At 43.0% G+C, this 23,123-nt stretch overlaps 1 protein-coding gene across 12 annotated transcripts in view; it reads right to left on the bottom strand.

Annotated features, from left to right (window-relative positions):
* DAGLA (diacylglycerol lipase alpha) overlaps positions 1-22,324 on the bottom strand; it is a 79,542-nt gene extending 57,218 nt beyond the window's left edge. For 9 of the 12 annotated variants that reach the window (XM_068944254.1, XM_068944266.1, XM_068944264.1 and 6 more), the window contains exons 1-2: positions 22,134-22,324; positions 3,301-3,384 (exon numbers count right to left, since the gene is read on the bottom strand). The gene's annotated coding sequence lies outside the window, so the exon portion shown is untranslated. Of the gene's footprint in view, positions 1-3,300; positions 3,385-21,300; positions 21,320-22,133 lie in introns of those variants that run through there. The other 3 variants (XM_068944257.1, XM_068944261.1, XM_068944263.1) reach the window with 3 other exon arrangements.
* Between the last annotated feature and the right edge of the window lie 799 nt (positions 22,325-23,123).

Here is a 23,123-nt window from a genome sequence, read left to right as displayed (position 1 = left end):
TGACGTTAGCTGGCATCGCAAACACCTAGAACCTCAGCTAACCCACGCTCACGTGTGTGGTATTCTGATGACAGCTCAACTATAATTCATTTTTCCTAGACATAGCCATTGGGGACTGAAGCTCTTTGTTTTTGTTTTAATATCCCATGGCTGCATTCAAAAAATACTAATTGACAGTTGTAAATCATACAACTATTAACTTGCATATAGGAAGAATAATAAATGCTGGGTTAAATCAGCCAGGTCTAGCTGAAATGCTAAACACTACTTATGCCAGTTTGCCTTGTTTCTTTAGGCAAGCTGCTTTTCACTACAATACTGGCAAATTCAAATCTGTCAGCTTTACTCCACCCTGGAATGCGTCTCAGATCAGCCGCCTTACAATACAGACAGAAAGGAAAGGAAAAATAAATAAATAAATCAGGAGGAACATATTTCAGGGTGAAAATAAAGAAAAAAGAACTCATCAGTGATGTATCCCTGCTACATATCCTGCTTTTAGGAAAGGACAGGATGAACCCAGCCACAATTAAAACTAATTGCTTCTCTACTACGCCATGGCCAAGCTCCCTTGTTCAAGTAAGCAGGCAAACAGTTTTCCTGCTATCTTGACTCACTCACAGCTTAGGGAATTCCCTAGGTGATGAGTCATATTACAGGGAAAGCCACCAGTCATTCTACAGGAGACAAATGGACCACCACTGCCAATAAATAAAGAATGAAAGAAGTGGGAGAACAGAAGATCAGTGCCAAACTCAGGAAAACTGTGTGGTCAACAACAGTCCTTGGCAGTCCTTTGCTGTTCCCCTCCCCAGTGAGCAGTAGCACACCCCATTCAGAAGCAGAGAGACAGCAACAGGCTCCCGACCTAGGAGAAGAGCTGAAGAGCAGTCTCCTTCAGGTACAACTGTCAGGATGGAAGAAGGAAATGCTGGTTCCCCTCACATTGAAGGACCACATGATAGAGGAATGGAAGATGTCTCTGAATGGGGAAGAGGCTGGAGAATTAAAATAGTACTTCCTCTCCCTCACTCCAGTCTTAAATGATACAAACCAGGGGTAAGAAAAAAGAGGCATGCACAGAATTTCAGAGCCTCTCACTCCACCTGCCCTCCCCACATTGCACGTCCCGTGCTTGACAGGGTTCACAGATCACTCTGTTTTTCTGCTTCACAACCCACAAGAACTTGTGATGTTTCATATTCTCATAGGTCACTACTAACCGATTTGGCAGGTATATGCTTGATTGCAAGTCTAAAATGTTGAGAATCAGTGCCACACGGCAAGCTCTTTGGTAGACTATATCCTAATGCACCTTTTAATATGATTTGTAATTATTAAATATGGGTGCTAACTATGTGAAACTGCCAGGATTAACTGTACTGGAAAATGGCTTCAGAAGGGTCTGTAAGTCTTACTTGGATACAATTTATGCTCACTTTACTGGAGCTACATATTCGCCTGGTTTATTTTAGTGATTTTGCTCAGCTGTGTCCCTAACCACTGGATATTGGGCCAACAGCTCCATTTCTAATAACATCTGCCCCTTCTGTGGTTTCTCTGGTCTCTCTGTTTTTACCTTTGCACTCAAGTATAGCATCTACTGATCCCAAATGACTTGGGCCACTACCTAGTTTCAGGCTGCTTCTTTGGTTTCATATTCTTTATTTTGGGAAAGAAGAACATACGTGTATCTTCATTCCTAGAAATTAGACTGAAAAGATAGGGTCATCAAGACCACATAATCCAAACACCATGCATATTCTATCATGTCCTTAAATCACCTAAGATGAGATCCGCATTCAAGAGCTCTCTAGTTTGCTGCAAATTACTTAAACAATTAAGCTCTCACTATTTGTCCTTGGGAGGTTTTTCCGTGTCATTCACCAGGATTGCTTCTTACCACTCCCAGTAAATTGCCCTTTGCTAAAGTTTATCTCATTACTTCTCTACTCCCACAAGCAGCTCCTTGAATATAGTTAAGCCATCTTCTCATAATCATCTTTTAAGAAGTCACTCTAAAACAAAGAAGTCTAAATATCTTTCTTTCACCAGTTCCTCGAGGTTCCCAACCCTTTCTTCCAAAATTCTAAAAAAATTCCCAGTAAATTCACAGTAAACAAACACACTACTCAATGGGCTCACCTCATTCTGCAGCACTGTAGAAGTTTTACACCCATCAGTATTTGAAAGAGGAAGTATTCTCAAATGCTCTGTGACATAATTCCCCAGTAAATATTATTGCTGTATTTCATTGTAAATGCATGTAAATCTGCCTTTTTCTCTTCCTCCTCAAATACTTTCCAGGTTTCCTATTTCCAGTATCTTATTCTTGCTGAGAGCATCAGTCCAAACCTTATCAAGCAGAATCTCTTTTATGACTTGCCCACAATTCTGTATTTCTTAGAGCCTTCACTGAAGCATTGGGATACGTTGCAAGCAGCAATTTCATTTATTCCTGTGAACACATTTAATAAAACAGAACCCAAACCAATCTTTAAGGCATCCTATTTAGAAATCTAACTAATCTAACTCTATATTGCCATCATTCCTCCTCTTCAGCATAACTTTTGGCTCCACAGAAGTAGTCTCAAGTAGTTTCCAAGGGAGGGCTTCTTTGGGCACAAATCCAGGCCACGTGCCAGTATCATGAGGTATATCTAGTTTCACTTGAATATTTTTCCTAGGGCATTAAAGCAGCAATGATTAAATACCAAAGTAACAGGAGCTCTATGTAGTGAAGGATGAATGTGTGTCACTGAATATACATGAGTGTTTGCATGCACTGGCAAAGGTAGACATTTGTACTAACACAACTGTCTGCACAGCACTGACTGCCTCTACGTACATCTCACATAGCACAAATACCACATCACATTTGCTAAAATCCCACAGCAGAGAATTGTAATTTCAATTGGGAAATTTCCTTGCCTTGGATAATACCAGCCATATCACTTACACATATAAAATGTAAGAGACCTTACATCACATGACAAAAGATCGTTGCCATCATCTGTCATAGAAACACAGATATTAACCATCTGTATCTGTACAGTGACCCTTTGCTGTTTTCAATCCATCACTTTTACTTTTGCACTCAACGGGAAGCTCGTGAGATTTCAAAGGAAACAGAATTTCCAGGTAAATGACAGTAAAACAACTTCGTATTAATTAATGGGCCTTTCTCATCCTAGACCAGCCAGAATTAACACAGACGAAAATCTTAAAAAAGATGTTTTTTATTGCATCTAAATCCAAAGGGAACATTTAAAGTCTGACTGTGAATTTTCAGATACAGACTTTTGTTGCTGGAACTTCAGGAGAAATCTGTGGTTCATGCCGCTCCCTTCTTGTGGATTCCACCTCTGCATGAGCAGAATAGTCCTTGAAACAAAACAAAAGAACAGGCTAAATATTCCCAGAAGAAAAACCTCTCCTTATTCCTGCCTGGAGAACACAGTCTTCTAAAAAAGCTGCCAGCTCTGACCCAGCTCATACAAAGCTTGCTAATTACAGTGAAAATCAGAGGGAGGAAGGGAGAGCTAGACTCCAGCTCTCTGGCTCACACAAATGACAGCTTGAGCAAACTTTTCCTGCCTCAGCGGTTGCTGCTATAAATAACACCCTCTAAGGCTCAGTGCTGCAGCAACCCAAAGTCCCAGTCACCTCACAGAGACCCTCTGAAATCTGTACTGCTCTGTACACACATCAGCTTTAAGAACTGCCTCCTTTCACAACCACGCACGCACCAACACCTTTCCCCTCAACACAGTGCATCCCTCATATATAGTCCCAGATCTGCTAGTAATGGCACCATCCTGTGTTCAGAACAGTCCTGTTCACACACACACACACACACACGTACGCACGCTCCTTTCTAAAAGCCTCCCTTCTCTCTTCACCCCATCCTTCCAATTTTATGCATCTGCTTTCCTCTGGCAGCCCACTCCTCTATTATGCTGTCATTCTCTCCCTTCACTCCCTTTCCTTTTTCATTCTCCAGATTTTCTATGGCTTCCCTTGATTGCCTTGCTTTACAGCTCTTCGTCTTTTTTTTTATTTTTTTTTGTTACTAAGAGGCCCTGAAACATCATGATACAAGCAGGGCTCCTCCTTCCAGCTGCTCACAGCTGTTCTTTAGCCTGAAAAGCTAATTCTTTAGGAAACTAGAGAACATCACTGAAGATGAGTGCAGTGTGCCTGCAAGGAGCGAGATCAGAGACTGCTCAGTGCACGTAGCTCTAACTCTCCTGATTTTGGAAATTAAATCCAGAATTCAGACCCAAGGGAAATCAAACCTGGGCAGTTCTCCTGGGACTTATCAGTAGACTTTCCCTCTAGCCACTTTCTCTGGCTGGTAGTTTCGATAAAGATGCTATAACCACACCTGCTGCAAGAAGCACAAGAAAGTAAATGACAGCACAAGTCCCACACCTCTCTACATTGCCAACCACTGGGGCAAGCAGACCAACTGCCTCCTCCTAGGATCTCTTGTCCATTCAATGCAGTGAATGGACAAGAATCCCCAGTGACAGAGCAAGAAGATCAAACTGAAAACCTGTACTGAATCTTGTCAAGCTGTAGTAGCTAGCTTAGATTTCAGATTTGAAGGGGTGTGATAGAAGGCAGCAGGATGCCTATTTTCGTTTTGCTTATGTAAGCAAAGGTGATTCAAGCCCATGGTTTCTCTGATCTTCTGTCCTATTTAAGCTTCATATACATCTTCCCATAACCCAGAGCTTAAAAGCGCTTCTCTTCAGACAGAACCTCCATTAGCTGTATTTCTAAACACCAGTACACAGGTCCCTCCCCCACAACACCCACACATAGTACATTCGGCACACACATACAGCACATAAGCTGCATGCATAGATCATCTACAAAAACCTCCAGGCCTTTGGTGGCTGTGCCTTGCCTTGCAGTTATATAGCACATGCATCCCAAACCTACCCTCGCTGGCAAATATCCCTTCCTGCTACTCCACAGGGAGAGCCAGTAGATGAGTACAGAAAGCAGCTTCTACCTCAATAATTATTTAATTAGATAACCTCATTTTAGGAGACCTCCTATTTAAGTTCTGAAGTCCTCTAGTTTTCCATCTGTGAGTCCTCTGATTACTCCCACTGTGCCTGATGCATATTTATTCAAACTTTTTTCCTGTTCTGTTACAGAGCTATTCTTCCCTCATTATAGACTTCCTCTGCCACTTCTTTTTCTCTGCAGGCTACCAAAAATTTTGTGCTGAAGTCATACTAGCCTCTTCCTATCTATTCCTATTTCTAAAATGCTGGAAGAAGCCAAACAACATGGAAATAGATAGCAAAATGTGACCATTTAATTTGAAAATTAAGTCTCTTCATCACTACAAACACTCAAGTTGGAACAGCTAATTACCATCAGTGCTACAGGTAGCTCAGCCTCATATTCCTCTTTTAGGTCAAGGTACTTCACATCTTTCTTGAACGGCCACAAGTTTTCAAATTTATTTCCTAAATCAACATTCCCCCGCCATGTTGTTCAGGTGTCTCCTTGATACAGTGTGCATCTGTATCTTTCTACTCTGTCTTACAGCTCTTCTGGAAGTCCCAGTTGCAGAGTATTTTCCAGATGACTTTCCTTATGTCTCTAAGAGAAACATCATATTGCAAACTATTTACTGCTAATTTAATTAGTCCAGCTCCAGAAGGGGATTACATGAAAGGGGCTACAGAAAGTAGGCTGTGGGACTACTGTGTACTCCTTCCCACAAATGCACATATGATATAGCTCTTAGTTAACTGTATAAGATCTCACTGTAATAATTCAAAGTGCTACTAGCCTGTTCCAGGAGTTGCCTTGATATTTTAATGAAGGCAAGAATATTTTTCTCCCCATTGCCACCATCCCCCTCATTTCCATACACTCCCTGCATTCTCTTGTTAGCAGCTACTGGAGAAGGCACTAAATACATGTTAGTAGGAGCTAGGAAAGCCTGTTACTACAGAGATAGCACTGCTATGCTCTTGGCCATCCAGCTCTGTACCTAGAATCAATTTAGCAAAGATTGACAAAAGTGAGGTGAAAGGAGGTGAGGCAGAAGCAGATCTCCTGCATGACTCAAGGAGAGTAGAGCTGCAGCCTTGATTACAGCAGTAGGAATTCTCTGTGATAAAACATTCCTTGGTTTCAAGCACTTGTGCAGACACGAACTGCAGAACATGAATTACAAGTGTCTGTTTCTGTGCCTGACAACTGGAGACTGATTGTGCAGAAAGAAAATCAGGAATTCCTCTTCCCCAAGCTAACGGAGCATAGGAAACATGGATTAGCCATCCATAGCGAGAATCCACTAACTGATGTTGCAGACTGCAATGACTATGGTAGGAAGTACAAAAAAGCAGCAGGAAACTATTCAGAACACACATCAAAAACAAGGCTGCTAAAATACACAGAGGAGGAGCACGAAAACATGACAAAGGGAGCAGATGTCACAAAAGAAGAAATGGGAAAGGAGCTTGATAACTTCTCCCTGCCAAATAGAAATGAATAGAAATTAGTTACAAGTCACATCTAAATGACACCCACTTGGGGCCAGTGAACTGCAAAAGAGAAAGAGACAAGACTAGCCATCTTATTTGCGAGCAAGTAACACGTAAAAACATCTGTCAGACAAAACAGCCTGTGGCATACCTCATCTGGCATCCAGCTACAGACTTCTCTGAAAAAAGGACATCCTATTTCCACAGCAGACGTAGTTGTGCTATTCTCTCTCCCTCTTCAAAAGAGGGTGGACTAGCATAATATGCTCTTCCTAAAACTATCATTGAAGTACTTGTTTGTCAGAACACAAGAAAAACGCTATCCTTCCTGAAGGAAATCAGCAGGGTCATCCTCAGGCTTATACTTAGCCTTGTTATCTGCTCCAAAGTACAAATATAAAGAGCTGTGAGGAAGCGTGCTCTGGGATCTAGGTTGCTGTACATCCTGGAGGAAAGCCAGACAGTCCTAGTTCAAGTTCCTCTTGATCTATAATGAAACAAGTTCTACTGGAAACTTAGAATATCAGTAACCTAGCAGCTTTGGTAAAACAAAGCAAGGCAATATCACTTCCCATCAATAGAAGGTGATGATCAACAGAAGTTAACCCAAAACTTGTTTGGAGAACTTACCAACAGAAAAGTGGGCTCATGCTTATAAAATGAAAAAAGCCAATACTTCAATAGCTATTTAGAAAAGGATGCATTTTAAAATTGATTTCCATAAGAAAAATTAAGCCCCCTTTGCTCTAGTCTGCCAGAATTTCAAATGCTACCTGAGTCTTCACACTTGAATTTATAATCCAAACAGGATTATAAGAGGGGAGGGGGGAGAGGGGGGAGGAAGCTGCTAATTCAGATACACTCCAGGACAAATGACTGGTTCTGAGCCAACAAGCAGAAAGACAGTTTTAGCCTATTACATGAGAAAGTACTTTCTCCTCTCATGCTGTAGGCAATATATCATTACCTCTGTAATTAAATTTAGTGCCTTTGTGGTAATGCTTTCTGCAGGACTTATTTAGGTTTGGATTTTTTTTTTTTAACCTTTTCCTTTAATTATATTACAATTAACTATAAAGTGTCCATTAATTTAAAACTTTCTAACTGGGGCTCAGAAGTAAGAACCTGAGACAGTCCTTGATAGGAATTCTATAATAATCTTGGAACAGATCATAAGCAACAGTCTGAGCACGAAATCTGGGGTTTATTAACTAATTCTTCTATTACTTTTGCAAGTGAACTTTCAAACTTGTAAAAAAATTTTTAGTTCATCTTTTTTTCAGATATAGCACCTGACTCAGATCCTTATCCTTGATTAGAGCTCCAACATCTCAGAGCAACATTATATTGCAGATAACACAGCTGATTAAGGCATAATAAAGCACTTACGCACCAGGCATAAGCCTAGCCCAGGTCTGAGCTCTTCTGTAGCATATTCCTCTGTTACTTTTCCTCAATTTCTTCACTTGCTCACATGAATTCTGGATATAGCCATGACCCCTTAAAGCTGAGACTGTCTGCAGTTCTTTTCCCAGTAATGTGGGAAAATATTTCCACCCTTGATGAAGAGGAATCATAGGAATTATGTCTGCATCCTGCTTCCTTGCAGGAATGTTTTGTTTGACTTTAAACTCTCATGGAATTCACAGAGCACTGACTCTAGCCCATATCACTAGCAAACCATGATTTAGGTATCTTCAGCTGAGGGTCAGAGATCTTCTGTGTATACAACAATAAGCAAGGCCAAAAGCTACAGAAGAGCATACTTCCTTGTCAGACAGTTTCAATTATTTTTCAAAATATTACTGTAGTCACAACCTCTTTGAAAAGGGGGTATCCCAAGTACAATAACAGATCACATTACACATTTAAATTTAGATGCCCAGTAGTTCATATGTACCATCAAGGCATTCTGGCTCATAGTCCCTCCCACAGCCCATAGGCAACATGCTTTCTTCAATGAAAACCTATGCCTTGATCATCTGACTCGGTCCATTCTTGGTGACCTCAAGAATAAGCATTCATCTGATTCCAACCTTTTCCCCATGAGCTGCAGGTAGCTGTCTATCATTCAATTAAATTTTCTGCATTCTTTCCTTGAAACTTGTCATGGCATTGGGGTACATATCAAAAGGTACATTACAAAAAGAAAATTTATTAAAACACTGCAGTATTTTTACTGTGTGGAGAATGCATTATCAGAATCAGTGATTAGTTTATGGTTGGAAGCATGAGCATTAAAAACTCCTACTTTATACATATTAGTGTCGCTACTATTTTTTATGTAAAGATCTAATTTTTTTGTAAATCTTAGGATGCACAGCATCTATTATATCATGTGGCAGAAAGCTGCACAGATAAATTATGTTTTTATTTTCGTTGCAAAGAGGAAAACAGCAGCAGCAGACAGATCCAGAAAGCATAGTCTGTTACAGCATTCAGCTTTGAGCAATGACTTGTCCAGAACATGATGAATTTGAGCATTCTTTAAAGTGGAAAAAATGAATGTCCATAGGCTTCTTCCTTCCTCTGCTTCACTCCCTTCAGTCGCAGCTAGGATCACAGTGTGCAGCAGAAGAGCAGGCACTAGCATATAGTATTCTACTTCAATTGAAAGAATTACACTAACAAGCCAAAATGATCCTTGTGAAGTGAGGAAACAAGAATGCCGGCAGAATGACACTATCAATAATTTACCCTCAGTTCATGAATCTCTCTCAGCACCAGTACCAGACTGAAATTAATCTGGGGGGGAAAAAAGTACATAAAGGTCCCATCAAGAATAACCTCACCGCAAGACCAGCAGCTATACATGCCCTCTCCCTTCCCTCTCCTCCCCTCCCTATACTTTACCATAGTAAGCCAGGGAGGAGACAAACAAAACAAAGCATGAAGTTATATATTTCCAGCAGTGATGTCTGTATATGAAAGAAACAGAGGAGGGGAAGGAGAGAAGAGGAACAATCTGGTCTCTGAAATGTGTTAGGTTGTGATGAAAAGCTCATCTCCACACACACAGAGAAGGGCAGAGGTACAATGGCAGGTGGGGGCTCCTCCCAGGCCCATCACAGGAGAGCAGTCAGCCCATCAAAGGCTTATTTCCAGAGGCACAAGGGCAGGTGGAGGAGCCCCAATAATCCAGTCAGAGAAACGAGCCCCTACCCCAGCCCCCTCAAGAGGGCCACTGACCCCATTGGCGGGCTGGGGGTAACACCCATGACCATGTGTGAACAGAAGAGGCTCCCTGGAGCACCTCAAAGGTTCAGGGGGGTTACTGCATAGGGGGTATGGGACACATTTCAGGATGCAGGGGAAGTGCATTCATGTATCCCGTGAGACTTACTATGGGATGTTCAGTGAATGAACTAAAAGCAGGGATCAAGGTGGTTGGGGAAGAGATCAGTCATGCATGCAAACAGGTTGTTGGTCAGCCATGACCAAGTCTTCAATAAATGCCCTCCATTCAAAGACTACAAAGAAGGTAGAGCTATCTGCCTTTAAAAATCCTTTAACTGAACCACCTGAAAAGTTTTCTGCATATGTAAGTGATCTTAATTCAAACAGGTTGTCTTCTGGCCATGCCCTATACCATCTGTCCCGTTTTCTCACTGAACTCCATTTCTAACTATTTTCCTGGGGGAAGAGGACTCTGTTCTGTGTGTGTGTGTGTGTGTGTGTGTGCATGAAGACCTAAGTGCCAGCAACTGGAGTCAGATCTGTGACCCCCAGGTCTGTGACCCCCAGTCAGATCTGTGACCCCCAGGTCACAGGGGTCTTGTACATCTGTGGCACCAGCAGCACCTAGATCACGTGAGGGTACATGAGCATTTGATTGCTAGGGAATACTGAGCTGGACTAGCTGGCAAATAGGTCAAGTGCACATCCATATCTGATTCCCAAGGCATCTCTGAGGGCGAGACCAATGGAGAATTTAGGTAATGGAGGGACCAGAGGGTCCAAGCCAACTACCAGAGGAACCATAAGGTCCTTGGATCAGCTACTGGTGCTGCTTGTGTTTATGCAAGCACTGAGTACTTCTGACCGTGCCAGTATGTGAGGCTGACCATGTGTATACATGTTTTGTACCCATGTTTGCACGTGTACCTACCGGGAATACTGGCTGGCCCTGGGGACACAGCACTGCAGCAGTCTCATCTCTATTTGGCTAATGAATTTGGCAACCCCTAACAAAAGGCACATGATTAACTTACTTGCTTAATAGGTCAGTTGGAAAAAGGAGTTGGAAGTGATAACGTATCAGGATGGGAGTCAAAGAACCAAGGGAAAGAAGTTAGAGCTACTGAATAAATACAGTAAGAGTATGCCACTTTAGCACCCCTCCCTTGGCTGACAGCAACAAGGGAACATGTTCCTACTCTAGATTGCCTGCAAGGGCTGCAGAGTGACCTTTGCACTATCCATCTTTGGAGAACACAAAAGAAGAGTTATGTACCAGAAGTACACAACTAACATTCAGTTTTTCTCAAGTGTGCACAACTTCAGATCATCCTAATCTGAGAAGATTTTTTGCTATGTGATTTTTGCAGTCAAGAACGAAAGTTCATGAAAACCATACCAGGAGTGAGGTTCTTCTTTCCCCCCCCCCGCCCCCCCCCCCCCCAAGTAAGCTGAAACCACTCTCTAAATAGTTCAAAGTCTTCAATAAATGCCCTCCTTTCAAAGACTACAAAGAAGGTAGAGCTATCTGCCTTTACAAATCCTTTAACTGGACCACCTGAAAAATTTTCTGCTGATGTAAGTGATCTTAATTCAAATTTCACTAATTCAAATAATAATTTCAGTAAGGCAAAAAAATATAAGGATTATGGAGATAAGATATCATTTCCATTGACCACAATGTGAAGTTTTTAAGTACCTAACAGGTATCATATTTAATGGCCAGCTAACAACTAAATGAGGATCCCTCATTCTAGGGGGCTGAGAAGCCTGGATATAGCAGCAATTGCCCTTTTAATAAAATCAGAAACAGTATAGACAAGAATGTCTAGATGCACTTACTGCAACCCAGACAAAGTGCATCTACAGTGACAGAAATGGAACTGGAACTTCTGAAAGGGAAAAGCTCTACAGAGTGTAACTGTTCAGTTAGAGCCTCAACTTTATTTATTTATTTATTTATTTTCAATCACTGTATCCAGCTAAAGCTTCTCAAAGCAGCATCTGACAAAGCATCACTGCACAACCTCAAATACCACACCTACTACTCATTCGAAGAGCAGATGTGAGCCACAGTCCTCATTTTGCTCTTTGGCCATACTGTGTTGACTTTGTTACATTTAAAGAACCAGAATGTGCAACTAAAAAGATACAGGTATATGACAAATACTAAAGTAAAACTTCTGTAGAAAATAAACTCAAAATGAGTGATTTTATTCTTGTGACAAGGTCCATCTAAAGACCAAAACTCTCTTTCCTGGAAGCTTTAGTCACTATGATGAACTCTGCCAAAGTCACCAGACTTCCTCTTTTTTTAAAAAAAAAAAAAAAAAACCCTTTAGCTGTTTAAACTCACGACCTAGGAAGCACACACAACCAAGAGCCTGTAAGGCACCAACTCCTACATAGACATCTACTTTCCATTGATTTCAGTGGGAAACTGGCCACTTTGTAAGGTATTAGATATTTAAATCTTTTCATGAATCTGACTGTTACATCTTTTTGCCATTTCCTTTTCAATTCTCATATAGCACAATCTAACTTTGAGATTCCAGTTCCTTCTAAACCACATAATACAGCTCTTGTCCTTGATGTACATACAAATCTTACATCACTCAGTCTTCCTGAATAGGGAGAACTTACTTACACCAAGTCAGCTGATATCTACAGGAATCTATCCAAAGGAAACCAGCATTTACTAGTAAGTGCCTTTAACAATAGGCTATATAGTTCAGTGCAGCGGAAACAGAAAATTGGAAATCTCTGCCTTCAAAAAGGGTGGAAAAGTGGATTCAGAAACATGTTTATGTTTCAATTTGGAGTATTCAGTCATAATGGGTTGCTAACCCAGCCCCACAAGCAACGTTGTTACATGGAATAAAGTTATGTTTGCATTCTCATCCAGTAGATGTTTGAAGGGGAAGCCAAAAGGCTGCACATAAGAAGGGCACTGAATAACTGAGTTCATAAAACAGCAGCAGCGTGGACTCATGCAGCTCATCGTCCACTTTCTAATTAACTCTGTGACACTTAAGCAATGAGGCAGCCTTGAGGGCACCACACACAGAAATCCCATCTCTTCTTCAGCACAATAAAGCTTGCAGTCAGGAGCCAATCAGGGAGAAAATGAAGTAAATTAGTTTCCCACCCAAATCAAAGATTAAATCTTTCACCTATCTATCTTGATAAATTCCCTTATAGTTAAGGATTCAAGCCCTTGCATCTACTATCTGTTCCCATAGGAACGTAAAAGAGCCACAACTGCTTCCGACCTCATCTCCTTTTCCAACAGCAGAAATATCTAATGAAGTTTTGCTCTTGTGCAGTAGGAACATTATGCATATTTGGAGAACTGATAAAGATAACATTTCTTCCACTCCTCCCTACGGAAATGGATGAGCAGCCACTCAGTCCTGGAGATCAGAGTCTTGGATAATCGCATCTTCCTCCCTATTCCCCTCTCCTAATTGGCATCTGCCATTTTTCTCTCAAAAAAAATCTAGAGTTCAAACAAAAGATGCCACTGTGAAATGCAAACTCCAGCAAAATCCTCCTGCAAACAGTCAGCAGTCAGGTGCAAGGCAGTTGAGCAAACACTATTGGGTTCATCATGAAGTACAAAGAAACAAACAGATTTTTTCTGGAAGTAGAATCTCTTGCTTTTCCAGGCTTGGACAACAGGGAACTCCACTCTCCTACCCCTGGCACTACCTTCTGCACACTGAAAGGCTTTCCCTTTCAGATGCAAAGAAGGAAGATCAATCTGGAATTCCTACTGTCAACACCAAAGCTATAGCCCAGACATACTGGCATGATGAAGGCAGTCCAGAATGCAATAGAATAGGAAAAGAGAAGAGGGTTTACTCACACCCCCACCCAAAAGATTTACTTCCTCAAACATTAAATCAAATGTATTACTGAAACCTCGTCTGTTAAAAGGGCCAAAGTTCAAGCTACTATTTCTTCAGGAGCATTTAGCCCTTGTGATTTAGATCAGAGGCTGAAGAGTGCGTTTCTCATGCTAGCCAGTAAAGGGAGTGTTTTGGCATAACACCAGGTACCTTACGGTCAAACAATTTGTAGAGCAAATCTATAGTAAGATGAAGACTTCCATGTCATAAATCAGGTAATTTGAAGTGAAAAGGCTCCTGTTTGCTTTAACCACACCCTTTTGTGTATTTGCATTCAAAAGGCTTTCATTTCGAGGCCACAATATACAGGGTAGTAATATAATATGCAAATCTGCAGCTACAACAACAGGAACAAGTACAATTTCTTCCCTTTCTGTTAAACTGTTATTTTCCAAACAGCATGCCTCCTTGCCTACTGGCGTAACCATATGATGAAAGGCCCCATTCCTTATGCACACATTCAAGTGGGCAGCAAGACTAGAGCTTTCTGTCTTTTCCTGTCTTTTGCTCAATTAAAAATCCAGCCATTATGCTGCTTTCAGGTCATTTTTTGTTTACAATATAAATTAAAAGAGAAATAAAAAAAGATGATCAGAGCAGCTGGAAAAGCAGCTGAAGTTTTGACAGGATAAGTATAACAGCAGCTTGGGACACACGGGATACTGACTTGCATATTGCATGACATTGTGATGTTTTACAGAATAATTAGCTCAAATAGCTCAGAGAGGCAGAGCCCTGGATATGCTGTGGTGCAGACACTTCCACGTTCCCTTAGGCAACCTTGTCCTCCCTACCAACCTACTTGGCCAACTTACCTTAGTCAGAGGAGCTAACAAAAGCACCCTGCACACAGTAGTAGATGTCGCATGAATTACTTTAACATGCATACTCTAATTTCAGAGAATAAACAAAGCCATTGTCAGAATCACCCTCTACAAACAACTCCATCAGCTCTGAAATATAACTAAAACATCAATTTTAACTCAAGAAATATTTTTAGGTTGGGGTCCTTAAAAAAAAAAACAGTCTTAGAACAAATATGTTATTCCACCTACCTAGCTTCCTCAGCACTAACTCAAAATGCAGAACAATGGCAAGTCCCTATCAGTCTTTCAGATCAAACTGCCAGAAGTTCAAGTCCTGCAAGGCTTATTTCCTCTCCTCATCCCTGATGTTGTCCATTGCCTTCTATTTATTTCTACGCTAATTCATACTGTCTCGAGACAGTCATTTAACCTCACTCAGCCTTCTCAGAAACTCCTCAGTTAGCAGGCCCAAACCCACACAAACACCACAGGAAAACAAAGAGTTGGTAAGTTCTATCAGATAAAGAACAACACACAGCATCAAGCTGAATTCCTCCGCTGTTTACCTCTCCCCGGAGGAGGAAAATCACTATTAATGTGGTGATATAAGCCTCTTGGGCATCTGATCAGATAAGTCATCACAAAATAGGGGCTGCATATCCCAAAGAATAAAGGTCAGAGATGCAACATATTTTAGAGCTCCAAACCAACAGGAGGCTTTCAAGCCATTCCAAGCAACCAACACCAGAGGAATAGGTACAACCATATACACAAAAAGGTAGGTTCATTACATTATGAAGGGCACTGTTAGCCTCGTTTGTTTCCTCAGTGCACGTCTTTAACTACCCAAAAACACGTAGGCCTACACATAAACGAACACGCATCCTGCAAGCTTGCATACTAGAATATAGAGAAATTGCTAATGTAGGCATGCATATACATACTTCCTCTTTCCAAATACCTACTAACCACCTCACATTGGCATGTAGGTGGATCTTCAGGCTTTCCACCCATCCTTTGCTGAACAAGGTGACACACACACTTACCTTCACTGGCACAACTAATTGCACATACTTGACACTTCCTGGACTTGCATGCAAACTCACATACTGCATACCCAAATCTCACAAACTCTGTAAATATACTAGCAGTCTCCTATGAGGCACTGCAGATGCACACACCACACTGTTACTCAGCCACCAGTTCTCAGAAGAACGAGTATTTCTTTCTGCAGCATCCCACATGGCTCCCACCTCCAAAATATGCCTGTATTAATTCCTCCACCCTCATCCAAGAGAAAGACAAAGTCATACCAAGGCCTCAGAGAATCAATTAATTTTCTTTAAAACCAGCAGAGAGCTGTAGTCCTATAAAGCAAGGCGGACAAATAACGAGCTACATGCGAGCAGCAAAGGTCCTTATCTAAAGCTCTTCCAGGCCTGTAAAATTTGGAAGCATCCAGGACAAAACTGCATTTGTGGATGGCTCAGTTTTCCTGTTGAGTTAAATTTGATTATGGCCCCTGAGGTGTTCAAAAGGATTTGGTTTTAGAGATCAGAAAGAACATGAGGCTTTTTCTGTTGTCCCCAAAAATCAATAAGGATAAAAGACAGGTTGCCAGAAGTAAAGTATTGATCCAGGACTAGGCATAAAATTCAGAAGGGAAAGGGCTTCTGGGGAAATAATACAATGGCTTCCAATTGAACGGAAATTTTAAAAACGCATCCATCCAGGCCCTACAGTCCTCTAATGCCACTGATGCTTGAGGAAAGCTCTAGTCTTGCAGGTAGTTATATTTTAGAACATGAACATATCATCTCAGGAAAGGCATCTCTCTTCCTGCACATGCACTCCATTATTAATGTTTTGAGTAGTTTCAGCCACGTATTAACCTTGGAAAAAAGACTTGAAAGAAAGAGCAGCCTCTTTCTCTGCTAGAAGATAAGTGAAAATGACAAAGGTGAGGGCAAGAGCAATCCTACAGTATACATAGACAGAATCTGTCATTTAAGAAATCTGTCGTTATTCTTCATGTGACCTATTCAGGGAAGAAAAGGAACATCTACTACAACAGTGTCTTCAGGAACATTAGAGACAGAAGACATTGCAAATTCATGTTTCTTGATTTCCTTTTATGGAAGAAACTTACCCACCATCAAGGAGAGCAAACGGGAAGTTTTTCACCTCCTCTGACAAGGGAGCATGGATGCATGCTACCCCAGTAAGTAAAGATACAGAGGTTCATATCAGAATATTCTAATTTAGTGAAGCAGTTGTCACTAGCAGATGTTTGGATACCATGGAGATGGTGACAAACAACGGAATCAACACAACACAGTAACATAAAGGGCACTGTAGTTTAAAAGGTTAAATCTGGCTGAGAGGTGATGCAGTCGCACAGAACCTTGGAAACAGAACGTCATCACAGTGGGGATATCTTGGAACCCAAGAGACAAACCACTGGGGTAGAAAGACTGGCTGGTGCATTTTTAAAAGAGGTCTTCTTTTGAGTCCGGCAACAGATGAACAATACAAAGTGGTCCACTTACTATTCCAAAACCATTTAGTGATGAAAAACTGCACTGAGTTCACTTCATTTACTGCTTCTTACATCTGAATTTTCTATAATGCCAAATACTGAAATCTGAGTTGTGTTTCAACTGGGAAAAAACGTATAACATTTTGGACATTAAACGTTAAAAAAAAATTATGTGACAGTACTAGGTTAAATTTTAATGAAGCACACTTTTGAAGGGTCCTGATATGATCAAGAAGGAAACAACAGAAGAAGGTAGGACTCACTTCATTCAGGGCACTCATAGGTTGTCTGACATGCTGCAAACTCACAAAAAGAATCTGAATTGCTCTTATTTTATGGGAGGTGAACTAGTTAATTTTCCACGAGAGAAAACAATACAATTTTGCCAGGTCTTTTGGAGGATCATGTGGGGAAAAGACTAACCTCCAGAAGCTCACATTCAAGAACCGGGAACCATCTTCCAAAACACATCAAGGCTGTTTCTATGGCTGTACCTAAACACCAGCATACAGACATACATATACAGACCTGTGCTGAAAAAACAAGCCAGGGCATATTATTAAACCTTATTCTTCTTTCCGAAAGATGCAGAGCTTTGTAAATTCCAACTTCTAACAGACATAGAGCAGCATAACAGATCTGACTGCAAACCTTTCATGATAGAAAGGCACACAAGCTTTTATCCATTTCAGCACACCCATTTTTATTTCTTACTCCAGTGACGCTATCACAAGGTCCTGAATTTCCTTGTTTCCTCCTACTAGCCAGTTCAACTCTAAATATTTCAGCTCGCCAAAGAGGTTCATCACTTCATTTGCACATTGGTTATTCTTCAGAAAAGAATAAGGACTCAGTCCACAAGCCTGTCTGGATCTGAATTCAGGATCTCTCATATTCGTGCTGAGAATCATACCACTAGTCCAACAAGTTACAAAGAAGAAACAGAGATGTTACACTGGAAGTCATAGCAAAGGCTTAGAGCACCTACACATTTAAGTTAGTCTTCTCATACTTATTTGTAAGCTAATTATTCCTAGTAACCATAAACACTGGTTAAAATCATCTTATGTCTTCACAAGAGGAAGGGAATCTCATTCAATGAATTTCTGTATCAGCAAGTCCCTCCTCTTTTTCAGCAAGACATATAGTTATAAGCTCTTCAACAATAGGATAGAATCATTGTTTAAATGTTCCAAGCAGCCCTCCCTGTCTCACGCAAAACTGCATCAAATAAGGTATCCCACCAGCAACGGTGGGAGAACAAATTCCTGAAAATAACCATCCATGTTTGCTCACCCCTAAACATGCCAACGCTCTGATAGCCACAGCATGTTGTAGAAGAGGGACTGCCACAGATACCTATCACTATTGAACCTCCTGGGTCTGACAGCGTTTTCAACTAGTCCACCCTCAAAGCCCAAGAATATTCTCACTCTGGGAAAGACTTGAGGAATTGCACTGCTAACTGCACCTCCATTTCTTCATCTAAAAGAAGTAGCACGCTAAACTTCTAAATGTCTATTGTCAGCTTCATAAGAAAATAAATTAAAAAAATCCACAAAACAAAGAAAAAAAAACACTTTTCATTACCAGATGACAAAACGCACTACAGATTCAGCAATGAAAATTTGTACATAGAGTTATGGAAACAAGATCAGTTTAAATAACTGCTACCTAGGTGGCAAGCTGAAAAGTTAAGTATGCTGATTTGTCAGAGGAAAAGCAGGGTAAAGGTAGACTCGCCAAAGTAAAAGCTTCTTGTTCTAGAGTATATATAAAACTTTGCTACACAAGCAAAGCCTCCTAAATATCCTTCACCCACCTGAAAGCAGAACAGAATCACTGCTGCTTTAATGCAAGAAAGATTATGAAACTATAGGCAGGACTATAAAAGACTTGGAGCCTCACAGGCTATAATCTCTCCAAAGCCAAGCAGTATGCCAAGCATCCTGGGGTCAACACTCTCAAAAGTTAGCATTCCTGTACTTCCTACAGGTCTCCAGCTTGCTTGTCCTTGACGGGAAGGCAAGGCACCAATGGAAACTAGAAGTTACAAAGCTCAGAACAGGCATATGAATCTTTTTTTTTTTTTTGCAATTAAACAAACAAAAAAATATAATTTTATTTCAATTCAAAAAAAAAACCAAACGATTTTGCTCTGATGATCTATCTCAAAATTAATTCACTTCTTGGATGAGGCTGCACATGAAACATCCCTCTCTGCCTGTTTTTACATTAGGCACTGTAAAAGCCATTAAATAGCTGCATCTTCAGCATCTCAGGACTAAAGCTAACATCACAAATAGAGAAACAATCTAAACTTCACATGGATTACACAACAATCCATAGCTGGTGCATTCAGATCCCACTGAGAATCCCAAACTGTTTTACAGAGAGAGAGGTAAAGACAGGTGGGGCTGAAAAAAAGCATACAAATCAAGAGGGCCTCTCACAAAGGTTAGCTAGAGGCCTTGCAAGTTTACATCTCCAGCTTTTGGTAAGATGCATGCAGTGTTTAAGGGATATATAAAAATCTCTCCTGCCCTGGAATAAACTGTGAGACAGATTTATGGTACAAAGAAAGTAACATTTATGTTCCCAAAGTCCACAAGCACATCCATACACTCATATCACGCATTAAACTTTATTGTTGTCATAACTGCTTGATCGTAAGAGTTCTGACAAAGTTTCATACAAAACTCTACCAAAATTGAATACAATGCACCGAGTACCTGCTGAAGATAAGTCTTCTTAATACTTCCAAACAGTTTAATATCTACATTCATTCATTTTTTTTATAAAAAGAGACCAATATGTTTCTTGGTTTACCCCATTCCTCTTCACTAATATTTTCAACATAATCTTGTCATTTGAGGAAATATTTTTGTCCTTCACAGTTTTCTTCCTGGAGTAGCAAGTTTCTCAGTTTTAACCACTTAGGGCTCTAGAAGGGGAAGCGGTGGACGTACCAAAGTTCGCCTTTTCACTGCCTGTTTCCTGGCAAAGACTGAGTTGTCAGGGTTTTACAGCAATCCTAGTTTCTGTGACTTCTGGTTTGATTTTGCAGAGTAATCATAAGGATCTAATCCAGTGTCTTAAGTAAGAACGTACTCCGATCAAGTTAGCTCTTACAGGTCAGTATTACTGAGGTTGATGCCAGCAACATATACACAGCACGTTATCATCAGGTTTGGAATTTTGACTCTGTAAGATGGTACGAGGGAGTAAAACTTTTGTAAAGCAGCAGAGATGGTTAACTCCCAAATCTGTTTTTTTCTTTAAATACTGGTTAGACAGGAAGATTTGCCCTACTCCCTTCTGAAGAGTTTTTGTTAGAGTTCTAAGCTACATGCATTATTTACAAACAGAGTAACAGGTGCCTTGTGAGTTTCTGTATGGACCTTGCCCCATCTGTTAGCCATTACTAGTTAGCCAGTCTGCTACAAAGACACATATTCACTAGGTTGAGGAGTAACCTAATCAGGGGCTACAAGCACCCAATGCAACTTTTATGGCACAGAAAGCTAACACCTAAAGCAATGAACAACTACAACCAGATAATGTTTTCTATTTTGAAAATTTTCCACCGGTACCCAACAGATATTCCCTTCTTCTCCAATCACAAACTAACCTCCTTAAGAGTGCAGACGCTTCCTACTACATACACAATTCACAGAAGCCAGTGTCATAAAACCAAGAGATTAAAGAAGATGTCTTTGCAAAAGCCACTTCCTACAATTTCATTATCTCCCAGCCACTACTATTTTAAAACCACTCAGCCTGACCACACAAGCTCAGACACTCCTCCCTGCCCTACCAGAAAACGACAGTCAGCAAGAGGTGGCAACTCACCACAAGGTAACACAAGGTTTTATCCTCACAGGCAAGTAATCTCTTTCCCACCTTGGCAGAGATTATACTTTCCCATAGAACCATTTTCTTTGAATAAGCTGGCTAATCTACAGAACAGAGATTTGTAACTTTTAACTGGTAGCACTTATAAACACACCAGCATCATAGAAACTGTGTATACTTTATATCTTATTATATCTGTTTATCTTTAGCAATCACTATGCTATTTTCTACCTGTTACTGGGTTAGGCACCATGCTACATATGAGGACCTGTAGACTCATCAAGTATTGTTTCTATATTTCAAGTGACAACTGAAAGACATCCCAAGTGCACAGCTGGGTGATAATTCCCAGAACGGGCCCAGCGTGAATTTCAGCTGAGGAAAGCCTGGCAATGTCTCGACTGTAAGATTTCAGAGTGATGCAGCCCTCGCTTTTAGAAGCACACAGGTCTCTGTTACCCTAAACGTGGATTTCTAAGGTCAGGGCTCATCACCTGCTATTGGAAGATACTTGTGGCAGAAGTCCTTTTAGCACCAGGTAATTTTCTCAGATACTGATCCCTGTGGAGAAATGATGAAGGCTGAGAGAAAGAACCCTTGTGTCACACCCACCTCCAACACACTCTCAGTTCCTCCCTGTACAACCATGCAGCAACACATCTCCATCTCCCGCACTGGGCCAGTGTTGACAGGCACAGTCAGCCTGGATGGGCTCACTGGGGACTCAGGTCCTGACCCTGCCGTCAGTCCCTTGTGCCTCCCTTCCGCACCCCCATCTGTGGGTCGAGGACTGCCTCCTTCCATACTGTACACAGCACATATTGCAACGGGGTCTTTCCTGGGGCCTCTAGAAGCTCCTGCTAGAGTTGGAAGCACCAAGAGAAGCGGCCTCCTCAAGGAGGCAGCATCCCTCAGCCTGCTGGGCACCTCCCCGCAGCACCACGGCTTCCACGGGAAGAAACCGCTCCCCGCGGGCATAGGGCCTCGCTCGCACCTGCCTCCGTCTTCTGAGCAGGGCAGACGACGGCGGCAGAGGGCACCAGGACGAGGCAGAGCCAAGCGCCACCGGTAGGGAAGGGGCCGCACAGGGTCCTCCCCCCAGCCCGTCCTGCCGCCGGGGCCGCCCGCTGCTCCCCTCAGCGCCCCGCGGGGCGACAGCGGCTGGCCGCCTCCCCCCGACCCCGCGCCGCCGCGCCGCCGCGCCGCCTGCCTGGCCCCCACCTGCCGCAGGCCCCCGCGACCTGCCCCTCCCTCAGTGGGGAAGGCCGCCCCGGCCCCGGCCCCGGCCCCGGCCCCGGCCCGCGGCGGCCGCCTCGCCGCCCCTCACCTCTCCGCCGCCACTGCCCGCGACGCAGGCCCAGGGCCGCCGCCGCCACCTCCATCCCGGGGGCCTGGCGGCCCCCCGATTCTCTAACGCCGCCTCCGCCCGTGCCGGGGCCGCCCCCGCCCGTGCCGGGCCGCCCACTGCGTCAGCTTCGTAAGGGCCGCTACGCACCCAGCGGTCACCATGGCGACGGCGGGCGGTGCGCGTGCCCGCGCGGGGAAGGGAGCCGGCGGGCTGGCGCGCCCCCTGGCGGGCCGCGGCGGCGCCGCCTGCGCCCCGGGGCGCCGAGGGCGGCGGCGGCGGCGGGCAGGGCCCGGCCGTGGGGGGGCGGCAGGGGGGAGGCGGCCCGCCGAGCCGGGCCCTCAGGGCTGCCTCGAAGGCGGAGGCGCCTGCGTGCCCGCAGCAGCGTGAGCGAGGCGCCCGGCCTGCGTGTGGGGCGATGCCGACCACCGAGTCGTCCCCCTCCCCGGCTGTCCAGAGAGCGTTTTCCCCGAGGAAAGCCCCCCCGGCACAAACTAAAGCCTTCCCCGTCCCATCCCAGGACTCCTGACCTCTCGCTGCGGCCCTGGGCTTGGGTCAGGGCCGCTACCTGGCACGCGAGCGCTGGATGCGCCTCTCCTTTTTAAACATCCAGCGCGGGTTAACAGCAGCTTACTACTGGGGAACTTGAAATTTAACTGCCTTTTCATCAGAAGGCTTTGAACTACAACGGAAACAAGGCTTTGGCTGCCGGTAAGCACTTGCACGCGCTGCCAAGAGCTCGGCCTGACCCAAATGGCCGGCGCTTTCGGACAGTCTTGGCACGGATGCCCCTGCCCACACATCATTTACCGCCCGTTCCTTGCAAGGTCACACTCACCCCAAGTAGTCTGCTCCTGGTCACGGCGCTGGGTGGCAGGAAGGGCAGCGGTTGGCAGCAGACATGGCAACGACCTCAACTTAGCATGTGTCAAAGCATCTGCCTTTACTGGTTTCTCCAGGCTTTGGACCAGA

Source organism: Struthio camelus, chromosome 5, assembly GCF_040807025.1.
Source record: "Struthio camelus isolate bStrCam1 chromosome 5, bStrCam1.hap1, whole genome shotgun sequence".
Classification (NCBI taxonomy): domain Eukaryota; kingdom Metazoa; phylum Chordata; class Aves; order Struthioniformes; family Struthionidae; genus Struthio; species Struthio camelus.
This window is presented reverse-complemented; position numbering and strand designations above follow the sequence as displayed.